The sequence below is a fragment of the Acartia tonsa genome, chromosome 13 (assembly GCF_053477335.1).
Source record: "Acartia tonsa isolate MP-2025a chromosome 13, ASM5347733v1, whole genome shotgun sequence".
Classification (NCBI taxonomy): Eukaryota; Metazoa; Arthropoda; class Copepoda; order Calanoida; family Acartiidae; genus Acartia; species Acartia tonsa.
In genome coordinates, this window is record NC_137272.1 from 1,398,905 (window position 1) to 1,407,728 (window position 8,824).

An 8,824-nucleotide genomic window follows, 5' to 3' on the forward strand; every position below is an offset into this window, starting at 1 on the left:
AAGTAGATTTACAATCTTAATTTCCCTAAAAGTTTGCCCTAATTTTATAAAGATTTCAGAAATATAAACAAATTACTGAAAACCCAATAAAAGTCAAACAGACCTACTAATAAAGTTCTATCTCCAACAATCTCCAAAATTCAATAAAGTCCCCTAGGTTGTTAAGCCAACAAATAAGAAAACGTTATTTTAAAACTTTGGGGACGAGTATAATAAACAGCCCAATGTCCTATCTCTCCCTGACAGCACCGGTCTTTATAAACTCCTCTCCGATATATATCTGGCTGAAATGGGATAAGCGAGAGAAAATTTGTTCAAATTAGGAAGATAATCAGACAAACTTTTTCCATCATCTTCCCATGGTCACAAATATAAACCCCCCAGGGATCTAAAGGGATAAGACAATGGCCGTTAATTGATGTACATCCCCAATTATGATACACAAAAATAAACCTTCGGTAGTTTACAATTAGTGGTTGAAACGTTTGGACAGTGAGAGAAAATTTGTTGAAATTAGGAAGATAATCAGACAAACTTTTTCCATCATCTTCTAATGGTCACAAATATAAACCCCCCCAGGGATCTAAAGGGATAAAACAATGGCCAATAAATTGATGGACATCCCGAATCTTATTATACAAAACTACCCCTTTTGTAGATAACAATTAGTGGTTGAAACGTTTGGATACTAAACTTAATTAACCAACCAATCAAAAATTCATTAAAATTCCACAAAGTTGTTAAGCCACGTTATTATGAAACTAAGAACTAGTGCAATAAACAGCCCATTGTCCCCTCTTCCTCTCTGACAATAGAGCGTTTCTGTTTGTCTGTCGTACTGTGGATCTGTCTTTCTATCCGTAATGCTAAACTTTATATTAAGAAAATATCTAAATGAATATGAAAACGAACAGTATTTAAACCAAATTCAGAATTTAAAAATTTATGATATATTTGTTATTTTAGTTTTAGTTTTTAAGGAATATATTTCAATTTCAGATAAAAATGGTATATAATAATGCTGTTATGTCAGATGAGTGAAATATATAGTAATAGTGTTAGGTAATTCTATTATAACTTTTAGCATCCAGGGCTCTGTATTCGAAGGATTTAAATTATCCTAAAACCATCCATGAACCTATGTGAGGCTTTCATAGAATGGAGCAATCATTCGGTACAGTAGTTATCAAAATCTTAAGCTACAGACAAAAGAACCTTACTACTTTATATACTAGATAAAGAGGTGCAGTGAAACAAAGTTCATGCAATTAAAGGGGCGAATTAGAGGGTCAAAATTTACAAAATATAAATATAAAAAGTAGTCTTCAAACTTTTCTACATAGAATAAATTTTTTAATCTCATTTTTTTTCTACTCTCAACAAACAGAAAATTATAATTTGAGACTTTTTTTTTTGTTGTAGCGAAGCTTCTCTATAACTTAATTTGTCTTTACGTATGTCAGTTAGTCAGTCCGTGACGCAATGACAAGATAGACGGCTAATAATTTCAGGGAAGACTGCATCAAGTCTACATATTTTTTTGTATGTCTGTCTGTCGGTCATAAAAATATAAACCTTATGTTTTAAAGGTTTTGTTATCAACTTTAAGCTTTTGCATACCGTATCTTTCTTTTCTTTTATATGACAACTGAACACCTTTTTTATTACTCATTTTGTCCATTTGTCTATTCCATGATTGTGCTTTGCTACTAATGGATTTTGTCATCCTTGTTTGTTCTTTTCATCTCTCATTTCTTACAGAAAAATAAGAAAAATTAGAAATGCTACATTAATTTTTTTACAGAGAGAGAGAGGGGACAATAGGCTGTTTATTACACTAGTCCCCGAAGTTTTATAATAACGTTTTCTTATTCATTGGCTTAATAAATTTGGGAACTTTTGATTTTGATTGGTTGGTTTATTAAGTTGAGTTTTCAAACGCTTTAACCTCTAATTGTAATCTACAAACGGGGTAAATTTATGTATCATTATTGGGGATGTATAACAATTTATTGGCCATTGTCTTATCCCTTAAGATCCCTGAAATTTTCCTCTGAAATTACATTCTTTTCTTTCACATCAAAACTGTTCGTCATTCAGGGATCTAAAGGGATAAGACAATGACCGATAAATTTATATACATCCCCAAAGATGACACATAAAATTACCCCTTCTGTAGATTAAATTAGTAATTGATACGTTTGAGCACTCAACTTATGAAACAACCAATCAAGGCTTTCAAGTTGTTAAGCCAACGAATACGGAAACGTTATTTAAAAACTTTTTGGACTAATCCCCTCTCTCTGTTTTTTTTTTCTCATCAAAACTGTTTGTAATTAGAGTCTGTTTGTCTGTCTTTAATTAAAAGTATTTAATGTCTGTAACTAAATAACTTATTTTCTCACTAACCGCTGAACCGATATGGTTTTCCTCTAAAGGGTAGCTTATCATGGGTCCTTGGAAGGATTACAACTAATTTTGGGTTGGGTACCATCTCCCTCCCAAGAGAAATCACCTTAGAACTCTCCCCTCTTCAAGTGCCCCTAAAGGCCTCTAGGGGGCGTAATAGCTATTTTTTTAAAAAGTAATGTTAGATATTTGAAAAAATCTTACTGTTTGTTCCATTAAAAATACACTGGTACCCAAAGTTGTATAATCATGTTTCATTTTCTTGAGCTCTAATTTTTTGGGTACTTTTCTCTTTAATTCTAATTGGTAGTTTCCATTCTAGTAGAGTCCAAAATTTTCAACCAATAATTCAAACTACAGAAGGGTTAATTTTGTTCATAATCATGTGGAATACATCAATTTATCATACATTGTCTAAGAAGACAATGTAGTTTTTGCAGGGATCTAAAGGGATAAGGCAATGGCCGATAAATCAGTGTACATTCCCAATAAGGATACACATAATTATACCTTCTGTAGATTAAAATTAGTGTTTGCAACGTTTTAATACCAACCTATCAATAAATCAACTAAGGTCCCCAAAGTTATTAAGCCATCGAATCAGAAAAAGTTATTATAAACTTTGGGGACTAGTGTAATAAACTGCCCATTGACCCCTCTCTGTCTGCACGAGAATACTATTTGAGAACAAAAACTATTATTGTTCATAAATAATGGTTTAGTATTTAGTGTTTCAACCACTAATTTTGGTCACAGAAGGGGTAATTTTGTGCATATAATTGGTGATTTTCATCAATTTAGCGACCATTGACTTATCCCTTTAGATCCATGCTAGTTATATCATGAGAATACTATTTGAGAACAAAAACTATTATTGTTCATAAATAATAATGGTTTAGAGTTTATTGGTTTTGCATTATGCAAGGTCTGTTCTACAAGAATGTACATTAAGGAATACAAGTTTTTAATAAAAATGAGATTTTAACTTTTATAGGCTATTTATTACACTAGTCCCAAAAGTTTTATAATTCCGTTTTCTTATTCGTTTGCTTAACAACTTTCGGGACTTTAGTGAATTTTGATAGGTTGATTCGCTATGTTGAGTGTTTAAACGTTTCAACCGCTAATTTTAATCTATAGAAGAGGTAATTTTGTGTATCATCATTGGGTATATATATAAATTTGTCGGCCATTGTCTTATCCCTTTAGATTCCTGACTTTTTTCATCCAAGATAATGCTCTTTTAAAACTCCTTTTGGTAAAAAAAAACTTGCAATGGTTGAATCCTGATTGGTGTGTACAAAGTAACAGTGTCCAAACTTTTCCACCAATATTCTTAACTTTTTAAGGGTCAAATTTGTCTATCATAATTGGGAAATTTGGAAACAATTTCTGGCATATATAGTCTTCTCAGTGATCTAAAGGGATAAGAAAATGGCTAATAAATTGATGTACATCCACAATGATGATACACAAAATTACCCCTTCTGTAGGTAAAATTATTGGTTGAAATGTTTAAACACTCAACTTAATAAACCAATCAATCAAATTCACTAAAGTCCCCAAAGTTGTTAAGCCAACGAATATGAAACGTATAAAATTTTTGGAGACTAGTGTAATAAACAGCTCAATTTCTTCTATCTTTCTGATTGTAGAACCTTTGTATTAACCAATCTATATTCCATAATGTGGAATTGTTTGTCTATATGACATATTCCAGACCCAACTTTCACACACAAACACATATACTCACACAAACACACACACCCAGAAACTTTTTATTGGTTTCTTCTTGAGTATTTTCCATGCCTTGAGAGAAAACATAAAGACAGTTTCCAGTATGGCTACGAAACCAATTGATATCCAGTAGATTAGAACCGGTTATGAGCCATACTGAAAAAAAAACATCATGTATACCATATAATTACAAACAATTTTCCACGAATATCAAAAGAAAAATCATAATTTAAATACCAGTTTTCTTAGCGTGTGCATTAGGCCCTTTGCTAACAAAACTGGGTTTAATCTTATAATTTTTCATCTTAATATCCGCGGAAAGCTGTTTATGGAAGGTGAATAAGAGTTCTTTTGTAAACTGTAAGACCAGACTATATGATTGAATTTCATTAGTCATAATATTCAAGGATTTAAGAGTAAGACTGATGGCAAAAAAGATAAACCACCAGTTCTTTTTCTGATATTCTACTAATATAAAAATGTTTGGTCCAAGGGAAAGGAGAAAATTGTTTATCTAGCATGGATAGAATAAGGATGCTATCACTTCTGTAAAAAAACTTTGATTAGAACTGATAAAATCAGAATAGCATGTTATTGATGGCTTAAAAGCAAAGAAACAAAAAAATAACAATCATAAGATCCTTGATCGAATATTAGAATGGATCTAAAGGGATAAGACAATGACCGATAAATTGATGTAAGTCTCCAATGATGATACACAAAATTACCCCTTTTGTAGATTAAGATTATTGGTTGAAACGTTTAGACACTCAACTAAATGAACCAACCAATCAAAATTCACTTTAGTCCCCAAAGTTGTTAAGCCAACGAATAAGAAAACTGTATTATGAAAGTTATTATTATTTGCCCTGTTAATTTTAATACAGAAATGATAATACACCATAGAAAAACTCTCTAGTTTTTCTCAGCCATATTTTCTTCCAACTAATAATTGCTATTTGGATTGATTTATGTACTTATAATCTATCCTCTCTTTTCTGTTTACTTTTTGGGTATAAAATCTTCCTGAAACTAGTGGTTTTCAGGGATCTAAAGGGATAAGACAATGGCTAATAAATTGATGTACATCCCAAATGATGACACACACAATTACTCCTGCTGTAAATTTAAATTGTTTTATATTTTCACAATTTATCTTTTCTTACTATTTACTTTTTGGTAATGCGTTTTCTTGAAAATGGTGCTTTCCCCAGAGAGAGAGGGGACAATGGGCTGTTTATTACACTAGTCCCCAAAGTTTTACAATAATATTTTCTTATTCGTTTGCTTTACAACTTATAATGAAATTTGATTACAATTTATCATCTCTTACTGTTTTGGGTAAAGAAAATTATTGAAACTATTAATGTTTCCATACACTTGTTATAACTAGAGAAAGAGGGGATAATGGGCTGTTTCTTACACTAGTCCCCAAAGTTTTAAAACCTTTTCTTATTTGTTGCCTTATTGACTATTATTGAACTTTGTTTGGTTAGTTCATTAGGTTCAGTGTTTAAGCGTTTCAATCACTAAATGTAATATACAGAAGTGGTAATTTTTTGTATCAACATTGGGGATGTACAACAATTTATTGGCCATTGTCTTATCCCTTTAGATCCCTACTTTTTTCAAGAATTTATGTTGTAAATTTTTCTGTCCATTTAAATGATTTTAAGAGATAAGACAATGGACGATAAATTGAAGTACTTAGTAATTGATTAGCAATTGATTAGCAAAACCTTAGTTTCTGTAGAGAAAAATTAGTGGTGGAAAGGTGTTGACACAACTAGAATGCATAGATGCGGATAATCGCTTAAAAATCTTTGGGCATAAAAGCATCAAATGAAAATTATTTTTATGAATATCCCCACTGATGATCCACAAAATTACACATTCTGTAGATTACAATTTTTTTCTGAGGATTAAGTATTATGAGTCATAAAAAAGACATACATTGAGACAAATTAATGAATTCTACATAAATCGAGTTCAAAGGTTTTTAAAAACTTTTTTATTTATTGAATATTTTTAAAATTATGTTGCTAAGTTAGATAGGCTTCTGCACTTTGGTGAAGATTCCTATTGCAATGGATTGATTGAAGACCTTTTTTAAATAAAGTTATATGGGACAATGATCCGTTTATTGCACTAGTCCCCAAAGTTTTATAATTACGTTTTCTTATTTATTGACTTAACAACTTTGGTGAATTTTGATCTGTTGGTATGATAAGTTGAGTTTTCAAATGTTTCAACCAATAATTTTAATTCACAGAAGGGGTAATTTTGAGTTTCACCATTGGGGATGTACATCAATTAGTTGGCCCTTGTCTTATACCTTTGGTTATTCTTGCTTTGCAATCCATGAACGTAATTATCCTTGTTCTCAGTAATACTTCTTGATATGTATATTCAATACAAAGTTTCCTCTATTCATGCAGATTATTTATTCATTTCTTCAGTGCTTCATACACAAAAAGTAGATTATTTTCATAGAAAAATTTTATAGAATATTTATAGTATTTAATATGAGAAAGTATGAATTACTGTATTTATTTTGAGTACAGGAATATGCCTTACAATATAATTATACTGGTGTCTCATTGGTTATTGATTGGCGGCATTTTGTTATAAATATTAATGCACTGCTCTTTGGTTCAACTATTTCAGAGCCATCCCCCAGATTAGGTATTTAATTGCTATTTTTCTATTGATTTTCAATACTTAGCCTTTTAAAAATAATGGCTGTATTGCTTTTTTAGATTTTACCATAATAGATTTTGTATTTTATACTATACATGGCTTTAAGGATCGCTAAATGAACGGTCTCCAAAAAAGTTGTCTTATTGTGTGTCACACTTTATGACATTTGACTTATTATTTTTTTGGAATTATAATAACAATTTGCAGCATGGCATCAAAACCAAATAATATCCAATGGATTAGAACCGGTCATATTGTAATTCTGAAAAATTATGTATAGCATCAAATTTAGGTGGTAGGCTAAGTATTGAGTAAAATTGATATTTATAGACATTCTTTCAACTTACTTTTAAAAATGTTTCCAAAATTTAAATGTAATACATGATAGCTAACAAAGAACAATAAACTTCTGTATAAAAAAGAACCTTATCTAAAATATCAAACCAGTTTAATAAATGTCACTGTATTTATGAATTGTATACCTTATTGTATTGCACCTTTTATTGAATTTTAAAGCAAGATTATTTATGAATAAATGCTCAAATACATATAGACATACAGAAAAAGCCCTAATACTAAAGCATTTGCACTTCTAGTAATGAAAAAAAAAACTAGAAAAGGTAAAGAATGATTATAGAAATATTGAATACATCTAAAAGAATACAATTATAAATATGATGTTATGTAATATTTTTTTCTGTACTCCAATTGCACCAGTACACTACATATCAGAGAGAGAGAGAGGGGACAATGGGCTAGTTATTACACTAGTCCCCAAAGTCTTATAACAACGCTTTCATATATATTGGTTTCATAACTCTGAGGACTTTGATTTTGATTGGTTGATTCATTAAGTTGAATTTTCAAACATTTCAACCACCAATTGCAATCTACTGAAGGGTTAATTTTTTGTAGAATCATTGAGGAGTTAGATAAATTTATCTGCCATTGTCTTATCCCTTTAGATCCCTGATTACATATACACATTGATATGTAAATAATCATTATCTTTCTCTCTCAATACATGATTATGCTATAAGCCATAAAAAGCATGCAAATTATCATAATTATAGCTAAGGGCTCAAAAACCAAATACCCAGGGTTGTTAAAAAGGTTATATTGTGTATAGGTTTTTGCCATGGGGTTTACAAATGCAAAGCAAAAGTATTATTACCTAACAAAATTATATTTTTTCATATAATTGTGATAAATTTTTTAGGTAACTGATTATTAATATTTGTTTATTGGATGGTAAATTAAACTAAAAAGATTTAAAGGATTTACTTACAACTCTTAAAATCAGTAAACTTCTATTAATTGTATTAATTACAATAATACCATTATGTTTACTATATTACAAATAAATAAAAGAGGTCTTTGCTGACATAATTTTTACTATGTTTTCATTCAAATATATGGCAAAAAGTTTTCCTTTCTAACATAATAAAACATATTTTAGCTCAGTATTATGACTTAATATTTGCAAGGTTAAATTTTTTATATTTTCAAAAGTAAATATTGAAAATATTAGATCTTATTGCTACTTGAATGTAAAAATTAGTCTACCTGTATACATGAACTTATCTAACCTAAGGTTTTTAAAAGTCCAGGTTATTCTTATTATGATTTGTGACTTGTTATAGTTGTAAACAAATTATGATGTTAATATTTGCATTACTATCAGAATGTTCAAGCCCACTGTTGCAAAATCAACAAGGATAATTATGTTCATTGATAACAGGGCTTTCAATAAAAAATTACAAAGAAAGGAGCAAAAAAGAGATGAAAGTAAAGGAAGAGAGAAAGGGAAATATAGAAGAATAATATACTTTATAGCTCATAAGTTAATGGAACAACTTTTCAACATTTTTTTTAGAATCCTAGTATTGAAGGTTGAAGCAGGTTTAAGGTTATTTTGAGGTGGTTAGGTTAAGTCTTCTATAAGAGGTATCCAAGTCCAACAAAAAAAATGTCTTTT